This window comes from Schistocerca nitens, chromosome 5 (assembly GCF_023898315.1).
Source record: "Schistocerca nitens isolate TAMUIC-IGC-003100 chromosome 5, iqSchNite1.1, whole genome shotgun sequence".
Classification (NCBI taxonomy): domain Eukaryota; kingdom Metazoa; phylum Arthropoda; class Insecta; order Orthoptera; family Acrididae; genus Schistocerca; species Schistocerca nitens.
In genome coordinates, this window is record NC_064618.1 from 759385736 (window position 1) to 759399972 (window position 14237).

At 36.4% G+C, this 14237-nt stretch overlaps 1 protein-coding gene across 2 annotated transcripts in view; it reads left to right on the forward strand.

Annotated features, from left to right (window-relative positions):
• Positions 1-4475: 4475 nt before the first annotated feature.
• Positions 4476-14237, forward strand: part of LOC126260074 (B9 domain-containing protein 2) — a 190201-nt gene continuing 180439 nt past the window's right edge. For both annotated transcript variants that reach the window (XM_049957275.1, XM_049957276.1), the window contains exon 1: positions 4476-4656. The gene's annotated coding sequence lies outside the window, so the exon portion shown is untranslated. The remainder of the gene's footprint in view (positions 4657-14237) is intronic.

Below are 14237 nucleotides of genomic sequence, written 5' to 3' on the forward strand. Positions count from 1 at the left end.
TCATGGAGCAGAACATAAATATAGACGTCAAGGAATTTTTTCTTTTCTTTTAACACTTCCTCCAAAAGAAAAAATCATGAAATTATTGCTTTGTCTCTTGCATGCCAATTTCTGAACATAGAAAATTAAATCGAACTCGTTCAAGAGGTTTCGTCAAAATATCTGCCAACTGGTTGTGTCCATCAATGTGTTCCAAGAAAATCTCACCGTTCAGATATCTTTCACGAACATAGAAATGTCGGACCTCTATATGTTTAGAACGTCGATGATATTCTGGATTTTTTGCCAACTTCAATGCACTAGCATTGTCAATGTAAAGAACTGGAGGCTGCCCCGACATTTCCACTAATTCTGATAGCAGACGACGTAACCAAACTAACTCTTTTGCTCCTTCACTAGCTGCAATTATTTCCGCCTCGGTTGTGGATGTGGCCACTACTTTCTGCAACTGACTTGTCCATGACACTGCACCACCTGAGTACTTTGCAAGAATTCCAGTTGTTGAGCGCCTTGTCCGGTTATCACCTGCGAAATCTGCATCAGCGTAAATCTTTAACTCTTCTTTTTTATTATATACAATTCCAAAATTTAAGGTCCCTTTCAAATACCGGAAAATGCGCTTTACTCTATTCCAGTCTTCAGTGGTTGGTTTCTCCATAGCTCGAGCAGCTTTATTGACTGCAAAAGTGATGTCTGGACGAGTTACTGTTGAAAGGTACATGAGACAACCAATTGCTTCGCGGTAGGGTACAGATGACGAAACTTCTTCGTTTTGATTATTGTCCTCACGTCCAATAGGAGTTGAGATTGTATTGCATTCTGCCATTCGAAATCTTTGCAGAATTTCTTCTGTGTATTTCTCTTGACTTATCATTATTGCTCCGTCTTCATATTGCTTTATTTTTATGCCAAGAAAATTGTCAAGACTGCCAGTTGTTATTTCGAATTCATGTTGTAAAACATCCATAAAAACAGCAATTTCTTTCTTGTTACTGCCGACAATCAGGCCATCATCAACGTTGATTGCCACATAAAGGCTATTTCCATTTTGTCTACGATAAAATAGGCATGGGTCTGCATCACTGTTTGAAAAACCAGCTTTCTTCATGAACTCAACAAAACGTTTGTTCCAGCAACGTGGCGCTTGCTTCAACCCATAAAGACCTTTTTTTAAGAAACATACTCGGCCTGTACCATCTTCGAAACCTTCTGGTTGTTCCATATATACTTCATCTTCAAGTATTCCATTCAAAAAAGCTCTCTTTACATCGAATTGTTCTAGCAGCATTTTCTTTGAAGCAGCTACAGCCAACAGAGTTCGTATGGTGTCATAACGTGCCACAGGGCTGAAGGCGTCGTTATAATCAATTCCTGCTTTCTGAATACAGCCTTTTGCAACCAATCTGGCTTTAAAGCGAGTACCTCCATTGACTGCGACCTTTCGCCGTAGAACCCAGCGGTTTTGCAATACTTTGGCATTCTTCGGACGGTCAACCAGCACCCAGGTATTGTTTTCCTTAAGTGATTGAAGTTCTTCACTAATAGCTTGCATCCATTCTTCCTTCTCGTTTGACTGCAATATTTCTGAAAAACAGTTTGGATCTTTGTATCCTAGTGCATCAACTTTTGTTGCCATACAAAATTCACCACTTTCCATCCAGGTTGGTTTTCTTCGTTGTCTTTTATTCTTCTTTTTCTCTTCATTAGAAGATTCAGCAGCTTCTGCTTTTAGAAATTCAGTTAATTCTTTATTTTCTTCAGATTCACTCGACTCTTGACTTTCTCTAGAATCGAGAGTGCCAATTTTTTCTTGAGTTTGGCTTCCTCCAGAAGTGTACAGCCTAGGAGATTTACATTGGTCATCTTTAGATGAATTCGGATCACTAAATTCTTCCCGAGGGACTTCAAATTCAACATGATCACTATGTAAATCACAAACAATTTCTGGCTTAAATTTTACATCGTGACTCAACACCACTTTTCTTTTAGATGGAATCCAAACTCTGAACCCATCTTTGTCATTAACATATCCAACAAGTCGTCCAAACACTGCCTTATCATCAAACTTGGAACGGAATTGTTTGTTAATGTGAACATAGCAGCCTGTACCAAAAATTCTGAGATGATCAAGTCGTCCTACTGGTCGATTAAACCATAGTTCATAAGGGGTTTTATTTTCAACTGAAGATTTTCCAGTACGATTTATTAGGTAGACTGCTGTGTTACATGCCTCTGCCCACAACCCTTTAGGTAATTTACTCGGATTTAGCATTGACCGGGCAGCTTCAACAATGGTCCTATTTTCCCGTTCAGCCACACCATTTTGTTCAGGAGTGTAAGGAGGAGGAATCAGTAGCTCTATTCCCCTGTCTGCAAGCAGTTCACTGACATTCTTATTGTTAAATTCTTTGCCACCATCACATCTAAATTGTTTGACAACATGTCCATTAGTTCGTGCTTCATTTAAAAACTGCTTAAGCACAGTACACACTTCACTTTTGTGTCTTAAAAAGAAAATTCGACGAAATTTACTAAAATCGTCTTTGAAACATACATAATAATGCTTGCCTCCAAAAGATTTCGTGCTCATTGGTCCATTTACATCCGCGTGGATTAATTCACCAGTACTGGTAGCGCGTATTGTTCGTGTTTTGAATGGCAGCCTATGCATCTTTCCAACCGCACAGCCGTCACAAAATTCACTCTTGGCATCTTCCACATTAATGTTCATTCCTTTTAAAATATTCTTCACATGTTGTTTATTCTGATGACCAAACCTTTCATGGTACACTTGCAATGTTTCGGATGAAGTCATCAAGCTCATACGATTCATTTTTGCATTTCTAACAACACGCATGTTCAACACATAAAGTCCATTTTTCACATAACCTGTCATAACAATATTGCCACTGACTTGTTTTCGGACACAGACATTATTATAACTAAAATTAGTACTGTAGCCTCTGCAGGCAATGGCTCTCACAGAGAACAGATTAGCACTTGCATCAGGGACGTATAAAACATTGTCCATTCTAGCATTGTACCATTTATTGTTTTGTCGGATTTGGATGTAAACTGTTCCTTGACCGTACGCACACATTTTCACATCTTGTTTTCCCAATGAAATTACTTGAGGAACATCAAATTCACTATACGAAACAAAATACTGTTTGTTGGGAGTGATATGATTTGTAGCGCCACTGTCGCAATACCATTTATTTGGGTCACTGTGATTACTGGTACACACGCCCATAGCGTATGAAGTAAATGCAGCGTGTTCACTGTCTCGCTTCTTCTCTTTTCTTTTATTGCTGTCACGAGTGTTCTGTGGACACTCTGCTGCCCAGTGACCTAATTGTTTGCATTTATTACACGGAAACTTCTGTTTTAATTGTGACTTCGTCATCTTTACTTGCTGACTACTTGTTTGCCCTTTTCTTGTTTTAGAAACGACAAACGCTGCACTTCCATTAACGTCTTGTTCACGCAGTTCAATAGTACAGAGTTTTTCAATCAATAAATTCAAGCTTTGCTTTTCTGTCGGTATCGTATCCCAGAGATCCTTAAAATTGTCGTAGTCTTTTCCCAGTGTAGACAAAATTCGACCATTTAAGATTCTTTCAGATAGCGTATTTTCTTCATGCTTTGATAATTCATCGTTCAGGTCCACAAATAACTTTTGCAGTTTGGCCACATGTGCACTAATATCTTCCGATTCATCACGTTTAACACGGAAAAATGTTTCAATCAACATATTCAGACGCTGAGTACTGCTACGTTCAAATCGGGCGCGTAATTTGTCCCAGATTTCTTTAGCATTCTTGCACGTTAAGACGAGTTCTGCAACAGGTTTACTTAGCGCACTTGCTATAAGACTTGCTGCCTTTGCGTCGTCCTTGAGCCATTCCACATACGCTTCTTTTTGTTCACTTGTCGCATGTTGCGGCAACTCTACACGTTCACGTGTACCGTTAATAATATCTTCTAGTCCATATGAACGTAGCACCATAGAAATATGCCATTTCCATTTGGCCCAGTCGTCAGGTCCTTCAAGCTTATCAATGCTGACCTTATAATCGCCGCTAGCAGTCATGTTTCTTTACAGACATACGCTCATTTCAAATATTGTTTTAATTAAACTGTGTTGTTTGCCTTTACACGTGTACTGGGCCCATAACCTGATGAAAAATATTATTTAAAGGCAAGAAAACGTTTTATTAACTTTGTAATTACACCCTGGATACGAAAAAAAACATTTACTGTAAGAAAATACACAGAAGTTACACACAAGCCAAGAATAAAGATATTGACAGCAGAGTCATGGAGCAGAACATAAATATAGACGTCAAGGAATTTTTTCTTTTCTTTTAACAATTAGAAACAGGTATACTAATCAGTTATAACATGTCATGTAGCTGTATGCGCAAGTTTTACGCTGTATACATACAATTCGTATTCTGTGTTATCGAAGCACTTCTTCATGAAAGTTTGTCTTCCGCACTCTGAATCACCTGATCAAGCCTTTGTGAAAGCCAGCAGTTGGGTCAGTTGCCATAGCAACCTACTCTGGAGTATAAACAAAGCTGTGGAGTTGTGGAATACATCTTAACCATTATCTACCGATAATAATAGGTTAAGCAGACGTCAGAAAATGAGGTGAGGTCCGTAATTTGAAGACTAAAAATGAATCTTCGTCATAATTATTGGTAATAATATTATTTGTTTGAACACGATACACTACATCAAACTTAGCATCACAAAATAAAGTATCGGCATCATTTAGTATAATACAGTTTTTCCCATTGTGGGTATTATTATTATCTAGTGCATTTTGCAAATAGTCAATTTTGCTAGATCAATAGTGGCTTAACTTTACAACGGGCTGCACCTATTTACTCGTGTTGTTGTCTTGACACCAATGTTATGTTTTTTGTCTGCTGCTACAAACTGTAACAGAAATATAATTTGTGAGGATTCCTTTCCAAGTGCGATTTAAAGCATCCTGATATTCTTTTGACATAGGAGAAATCGCGCAATAAAATGAAGTTTAGATAATAAAGGTCGAAAATCCAAGGTATTCGTATGGTACGTCAATACAAATTATACCATATTACAGTATTAAAAATAATTGTCCATCGTAACTAGTGCAGCAAACTCAGATACGTTCAATAATACCAACCTGCCATTGGGGTGATACTTAATTCTTTTCGCATCTCGTATCCGCAACACGTGGCCTATTGGTTGTTTTGCTGGTGCTAGATCATAAAACCCGCGCTCGACTCCCGGCTTGGTCGGGATTTTCTTCGCTCAGCGACAGAATTCCCGTGTTATCATCGATGCGCATTTCGCGAAAGTGGCGTCAAATAAAGGGAATCGCCCTAGGCGGTCGAACTACCGCAGATGTGTTTTCTCGACCAATAATACCATACGATCATTTCATTTCGTATCTCGTGAAATCTATCAAAGAACTTCCTGAGTCTATTTTCCATTCATACCCCACCCATCTGAAAGATTGTCGTGTTGGAAGTCCAAATGTAACGCAACTCAAAACTGTCAATACACATTCATTACCAGTTGTTCATGGAACCGTGAAGGGGGGAATACATAGTTATAATACCTAGCAACTGGAAGCTTATTTGTGAAAACTCAGATTTGCTTCAAATTAGCGTTGAAGTTTATTAAAAAAAATTACTGATACATTGCTATAGTTATGACAACTATAGCAATTATATTTAATTTCATGCATTTCTAATAGAACTGATCATGTAGATTATCATACCATATCACTTGTTGGTAGAATATTTTTTAGATGAATTACTTTAAATTTGTTCATGTAATCATCTATGTCATTACTGCACTGTTATTTATGCAATCATCTATGTCATTACTGTACTATTATCTATGTTGTTATCTGAATTTTTTTGTGTAATTATTTGACATGAGGATGTCCTTTTTCATGTATCTGCTTATATATGTTAAATTGGTTGCCTCATGATCATCTACATGTGTCTATTACTGTAATAACCTGACACATTCTACATCCTAGCGATACATTCGGGTCAAAGATCCATGGAACTCGAAAATAAATAATTATTTGTTTGCAATATTTGTCGCATGTTTCCTATGTCAGTGTTCAAAGCTGACAACCGGAATTGAATTTTCTTATTTATCCACTTTATTTAGCATTCTTATATATCATTATGTACAATGGTATAGAATTTGTTATACATGAACCAGTTTTACAGTTACATGTTGACAAATAAAATTTTTTAATGAACAACATGAAACCACACACTCCTAACAACAGTTAGAGTGCACCTACACTAAATTGGAATACTAAAAGGATTTTCATTATGTCCATGTGAATACAATTTATTTTTTCAAATGAGCACTTCAGTTACTATAATGAAGGAAATAAGCTGCTCTACCATGAATGCTGATGGTGCAAGTATTCTTTGACACTATAAAAACACTTGCATATTCGCATTTTTTGAGTTACTTTTAAATATGTAGAGTTCTGATATATTTTTTCATTCAGTAATCACTAAACAGAATTTTTGGCTATTGGAGAGCACTTTTTTAATGCATGACTTTTGTGTGCATTTCACCATGAAAATTGTTGCTATTTCTTGCTACATAGCTATGGACTTGACTGCTTAATACTAAAGTTCCTAGTGTGCTTTCAGGAAACATATACTATCATAAACGTAGACAAAATCGTTGGTCATAATTTTTAATTCCTTGAAAAAGTTCTTACATGGTTCTTTGTGTGCCATTGCTTTGATTTTTAATATTGTTCTCTTTTGAAGTAAACATAAGTTTTTAGCTAGACTAGTATTGCCCCAAAACATGCCATATCTTAACATGTTATGTATGAGTGCAACATAGGAACATAATACTGTGTTAATAGTACAGGAATTTTTAAGCACTCAAAAAATATAACAAGACTGACTTAATCTGTTGTTTAAAAATAATGTATGTTTACTGCACCTTAAATGTTCATACAGCTATATGTCTAAATATTTAGTAGGGAATGTTTGCTCTATCTCAAAGTGCCCCTGTTTTACAGGTAGATTGCTTCCTAGTTTGTTTGTTATGTGGCTGAAATTTATCCAAAATGTTTTTTCTTCACAATATAATATGAAGAACAGCAGTGGACTCTCTTGATTTGCTAATACATGAACTCTACCTATACGTTGTATTCTACCTTCTGATACCTATTAGAAAAATATGATTTGAACCAGTCACATGCTACCCAACAAATCCTGTAGCAGTGTAGTTTCCTGAGCAATAAATTGTAGTCAGTGACATCAAACACCTTAGACTGTCCTAAAAGCCAGAAAGCACTGATGTAGATCAGTAATTAATAATATCAGTTTTGTAAATTGGCTAGACAGTTGTGTGTGTGTGTGTGTGTGTGTGTGTGTGTGTGTGTGTGTGTGTCAGGAAAGGTAGTAAAAAAAAAAAAAAAAAAAAAAGTAAACCTGGGAGATAATAAATAGGAATACAGGTAAACAAAAAAGAAGGAAAAACTACAACTTTATTATTAAAAGTGAAGATATAACTGTTGAGGAGGACTCACTGCAGACTACGTAATTCACTAAATGTGATTTCAGCCCAATAGTGCAACTCCCCATGAAGGTGAAGACCACATTTATATAATCTGAAACAGCATTAGAGATACAAAATGTAATTAATAAATTTAAAAACAAAATGTCATGTTGTGGTGACAGGATTCCAAAGTAATGATATACAGATTTCCAGTTTTAATTATGTCAGCAAATTGTAGTTTTTTCCTTCATTTTTGTTTACCTGTATTCCTGTTTATTATCTCCTAAGTTTATTTTATTTTGTTACTACTTTTTCTGATACATGACTCATTGACAAGCTTCTTAATTGCTATTATAACTTTCTTATCTTCTTTCCTGTAAATCAGGGTGGTGATTCTTCTGTAAAACCTGAAATTCTTAGAGAATTACATTTTAACTTGGAAAAATCAGAGAAATTATACGGAATTCTGTGTTTTGAATCTATCATTGGAATTTAATTTTATTGAGTTTTATAAACCACAAATTGTAAAATTATTAATATGTCAAAGTGTGTTAATTATAAAAATATTATTCCATATAAATTATTGATGTTTAAAAACTGGATTCAAACCACCTCAGCCAAGAGGAAGAAAAAAGGTTGTTATTTTGAGAAGCTCTGCCCCCCTCCCCCCGCCTTTTTCGCCACACACTCATTGTTCATTACCAGGAACTTCTTATGATGCCATCTTGCTCCCCATACCTGGAATTCAGAGGGAATTTTTTTCCATTGCTTTGATTTTAATTTTGAGTTGCTTAATTAGAAATGAAACATCTTAACAATATCTTTACCTTCATCCAGTTCTATGACTTCATTGTTTGTTTGTACCATCTCGTTCTTGATATATATGTTTATACATGAATTAAGTTATCATATAATTGAATTTCATGCATTCTGTCAAACTCATTCTGTTAATTTCGTACATTCACTATTCAAGTTGATTTGCACTAGAGGCAAACGGTAGAAAGGTTCAGGTATGCCATGTTATTTTATTCTTGGTTAATTTCTCTTGTTAAATAATACTATTTTTCATTTACAGTAGTATTCTTTTTATTTTATGCGGTATGAACTTATTTTCTTTCTTAAATCTAGTGTACAATTCCACCATTAAATACATTATCATAATCTACATTTATGACCTCTTGCCACATAAGGAGAAATATTCAGTACTAGCTGGTGGCTTTGACCAGTGATATAGAGAATCACGATAAACAACATGATGATTATAACTTCATATCAGTGTCAGTTTTTCAAATGGTATAAACTACAGATCAGTGGCTTTTGCTTTCACATTTGTTGTGTTTGCCAACTTGAACTTGACCTTGACTTACGCTATAGATCAGTCTGTCACTACAACCAGGTTTTTTGTTATCACATTTTTTGGCTTCACCAACTAACAATCCAACTGACAGTGACGTCACAACAACCATTAACATTATGTAACTGGTCAGAGCCAATAACTAGTACTGAATATTTCACTTGACCCTTTGTTAGTTAGTTTCATGTCCCATAGATCATTTGAATGATTCTTTTATTGAAATGATGTGGAATGAATCAGTTTATAGGACATGTATACATGATTAGAACTAACATTAATGGATTCATTCTTTTTTAGACCTACTCATGCAGTAACACTTAAAATCAAGGTGTCCCCTTCCCTTCCCTTACGTTACCAGCTTTGTCATGTTACACGTACTTGATACTCACCTCAGTGTGGGTTTACCAACTCCAGTATTGCAGCAAAGTCTCCAACAACCCTGCCCAGGGTACACTGACCTGCCAGTGTCTGATGAGTTTGGCAAGACACATGACCATCTGTAAAGGAAGGAAGATTAGGGCTAGGCCAAAAACCCTAACTTTGGGTCACCAGATGGGGATTTGAACTTTCATCCTCTTGAATGCGAGTACAATGTGCTGACCACTGTGCCACCTCTCTGCCTCTCTGAGTGAACACTGGGCTAGTGAGAATGAGCTTGCAGTTACCAAATTTGACAATTTTAATATAGTAAATAGCTACTGTAGGAAAGAGCACATTGGAGGTGGTGTGGATATTTATTTCAACCAGTCACTCAATTGTACAATAACCAAACTAGACCTAAATTCCTTATGTGATGAACAGTGTTTGAAGTTACGGGTATAATAATCAAGTCATAAGCTAATAGTAGTATCCATGTACAGATCACCAAAGGGAAGCATTAACATATTTTTAGAAAAAATGGACATGCTACTGAGTGAATTAAGTAATATTAAATGGCTACATTATGATATTGCAATAGGAGGTGATTTGAATACTGATTTTGATGTTACTAAATGTAAGGGTATTGTTGCAGATCTGGAAAACTTACTAAGACAATACAATTTACATCATGTCAATAACAGGCCCACAAGAAACAAAGCACGTTTAGATAACATCTTTGTAAACTTCAAGACCACTGAAAACACATGCGAAGTTGTAGTGTTTCCATTCTCTGACTATGACTCCGTATCTCTAAATTATGCAAGTAAAATTCCCCTCAATAGGAGCAATGCAAACAGACCTGTCCCAACAGTTGTGATTACTAGACCGGTAACTGAGGATAAAATTAACACATTTCGTAATTCCCTTGCTGACAGAGACTGGTTTGGCCATTGTAGTGTTGATGGACATTACACATCAAGTAATGACCTGCCAGCCAAAATAATATTTGATAGATATTAGTGCATTCTTGGCCCTATTTAACCATAGTATTCCCATAAAGAAACTCAAAATAATGGACAGCAGCCACAAATCCAGATTTCAAAACAGACAAAATATACTGACCTTACGACTTATCTTGGAAGAAAGATTAAGAAAAGGCAAACCTACGTTTCTAGCATTTGTAGACTTAGAGAAAGCTTTTGACAATGTTGACTGGAATACTCTCTTTCAAATTCTGAAGGTGGCAGGGGTAAAATACAGGGAGCGAAAGGCTATTTACAATTTGTACAGAAACCAGATGGCAGTTATAAGAGTCGAGGGGCATGAAAGGGAAGCAGTGGTTGGGAAAGGAGTGAGACAGGGTTGTAGCCTCTCCCCGATGTTATTCAATCTGTATATTGAGCAAGCAGTAAAGGAAACAAAAGAAAAATTCGGAGTAGGTATTAAAATTCATGGAGAAGAAGTAAAAACTTTGAGGTTCGCCGATGACATTGTAATTCTGTCAGAGACAGCAAAGGACTTGGAAGAGCAGTTGAACGGAATGGACAGCGTCTTGAAAGGAGGATATAAGATGAACATCAACAAAAGCAAAACGAGGATAATGGAATGTAGTCAAATGAAGTCGGGTGATGCTGAGGGAATTAGATTAGGAAATGAGACACTTAAAGTAGTAAAGGAGTTTTGCTATTTAGGGAGCAAAATAACCGATGATGGTCGAAGTAGAGAGGATATAAAATGTAGACTGGCAATGGCAAGGAAAGCGTTTCTCAAGAAGAGAAATTTGTTAACATCGAGTATAGATTTAGGTGTCAGGAAGGCGTTTCTGAAAGTATTTGTATGGAGTGTAGCCATGTATGGAAGTGAGACATGGACGATAACTAGTTTGGACAAGAAGAGAATAGAAGCTTTCGAAATGTGGTGCTACAGAAGAATGCTGAAGATAAGGTGGGTAGATCACGTAACTAATGAGGAGGTATTGAATAGGATTGGGGAGAAGAGAAGTTTGTGGCACAACTTGACTAGAAGAAGGGATCGGTTGGTAGGACATGTTTTGAGGCATCAAGGGACCACAAATTTAGCATTGGAGGGCAGCATGGAGGGTAAAAATCGTAGAGGGAGACCAAGAGATCAATACACTAGGCAGATTCAGAAGGATGTAGGTTGCAGTAGGTACTGGGAGATGAAGAAGCTTGCACAGGATAGAGTAGCATGGAGAGCTGCATCAAACCAGTCTCAGGACTGAAGACCACAACAACAACAACAACAAACAGCTGACAGATCTAAAGAAACACGTTTTGTTACTGTACAACATATACAATAGTATGAAGTCTGACTATGCCAAATCAGCCTATGTGGAATGCAGGAATGAATACAAAAAAGCCATCCTGCAAGCCAAAAGAACCTACAATGCCAACAGCATACATAATCCCACCAATAAATGCAAAACCGCTTGGAAAGTAATTAACAGTGCTGCCACAGATACTAAAAAAGACAAAATTAATATCCCACCTCAAACACTCAATGAGTTTTTTATTAATGCAGTGAAAGAAATAGGAGATGCAATTATCAAACCAGACATTAGTCCATCAGAGGTACTCTCCCAAAATTGGGGTAGACAGTCACTAAATACAAGCATGCTAACCTTCTCCGAAGTATTGCCTAGATTTGTACAAGGGCTCATAAAACAACTGAAATCATCTGATAGCTTAGATATATATGGCATATCATGCAACCTGCTAAAAAAAAGTGTGTGATTGCATTCTGTACCCTTTAACCCATTGCATAAACAAGTGCTTACTTGGGGATATTTTCCTGATGAGTTAAAACTGTCTAGGATCGTCCCAGTATACAAAAAGGGAGATAAAGACTCTCCATCTAGTTACAGGCCTATTTCAATAGTACTCGTATTCTCCAAAGTAATAGAATGCATCATGTACCAACAATTATCATCTCACTTTGAGAATCTAGGAATAATTAATGCTACACAATACGGGTTTAGGAAGAATCTGTCGACCATTGATGACATCAACACGGTAGTCAGTTACATCCTCAAAGTTTTTGAGAACAAAGGCTTTGCTCAGGTCTCAGTCTGTGACCTAAGCAAGGCCTTCGACTGTGTTGAGCACACGCCACTACTAGAGAAACTAGAATTCTACAGCATCAAAGGAAACAGTCTCAGACTATTAAAAGCTTATCTCAACAACTGTAAACAGGTAGTTTGTGTTGGTAAGGAAATGTCAAACATAGGAAATGTTAAAATAGGTGTGCCTCAGGGATCTTTACTGGGCCCCTTCCTGTCTCTGATAATGATCAATGACCTCCCCTCGTTTATTAGATCCGCGACTGTGTTGTATGCAGGTGATACGACTTTTCTTCATAGCAGTAACAATATTAATGATCTTAAAACCTGTGCTTAAAATACACTCACTCACACAGCATATTGGTACAGACCAAATGGTTTCCTGCTAAATGAAAATAAAACTCAGCAGATAATCTTCACTCTAAGAGATAAGCCACTATCTGATGACCCTAGTTCTGTTAAATTCCTGGTAGTTTATTTAGACAAAAAGTTATCCTGGGGCCAACATGTAAACTATATTAGTAGTAAGCTATCTAGAGTAATTTATTTATTAAGACAACTCAGAAACTGTGTGCCTGAAACATACATCAGATCACCTTATTTTGCATTTTTCCAAAGTATAATATCCTATGGCATTATCTTGTGGGGTAACTGTAGTCATATACATGACATCCTATTATTGCAGAAGAAAGCCATTAGGATAATTACAAATTCTTCACATAAGGCTCACTGCAAACCCTTATTTACTAAAAAAAAAAAAAAATTATGACAGTAATAAACCTCTATATATACAATGTCTTAATCTTTACGAAGAAGAACCTACAAGATTTGAAACATAGAGAAAATGTACATTGTTACAACACAAGTAGCATCAAACACATAAACACGCCTTACCACAGGTTATAAAAATCACTAAATAGCTATGAAGTCACAGGGCACAAACTATTTAATAAGCTGCCACATGCTATACAGAATCTTCCTGAACATACATTCAAAGAAAGACTGCATGAATGGTTTATTGCCCATGCGTTCTATGATATCAATGAATTCCTCAACTGTAAAATTCTGTAATCCAACAGATGACCCACTGTACATTTATTGTAATATAAGCTAAAATATTTCAGTAGTCAATACCTTATCACACTGTATTATAAATTGTATCTTCATTTGACATTGTCAATTGCTGTAATGGCGTAAAGACAATAAAATCTTTATTATTATTATTATTATTATTGGTAACATCGGTAAATATTATTAGTGTAGTGCTCATAGCAGTTGTGCTTCTAAATCTCAACACAACTAGTTTGCCTGCTGATCTTGTGCCTCAGAAGGAATATTATGTCAGTCTTGTCATTTAGTAGTCAGTCTTCCTTTTTATGAATCATAATACAAATAGTCAAGAAAGTAGCAGTCTTCGACTCATCATGATGTCTACACTGCAGTTAGATAAGCAGCCCATCCATATTTCTTCCCCAGAAAGTGAACTATCAAGATGATTCCTTCATGGATGTTTAACATCAGCATAATACAAACATATGGATCCAGCTTTGGAATATATCCTTATATGCCACCTAATCCTCACCAAGGTGCGACTAAGGGGGCCCCCCTCCCCAGTTCTTATCAGATTACCTTTTGCATCCAGAGTGAACAGATTAGCCCCTTTATTGATAGCTGTTAAAAGTTATGGATAAGAATCCATGTCTCTATTAAAAAATCATCTTTGGTACCATTGATACAGCCTTAGTTATGGACCTTTTGCTCTACCTTTACTGTGCTTTTATATTGTACAATAGTTCTGTAATCACTGTCTATTGAAGCAATGAAAAAACAACAGGTTATGGGCCTAGTACATCCACATTGCTAGTAGCATGCAAAACAATCAAAGACAAGCAT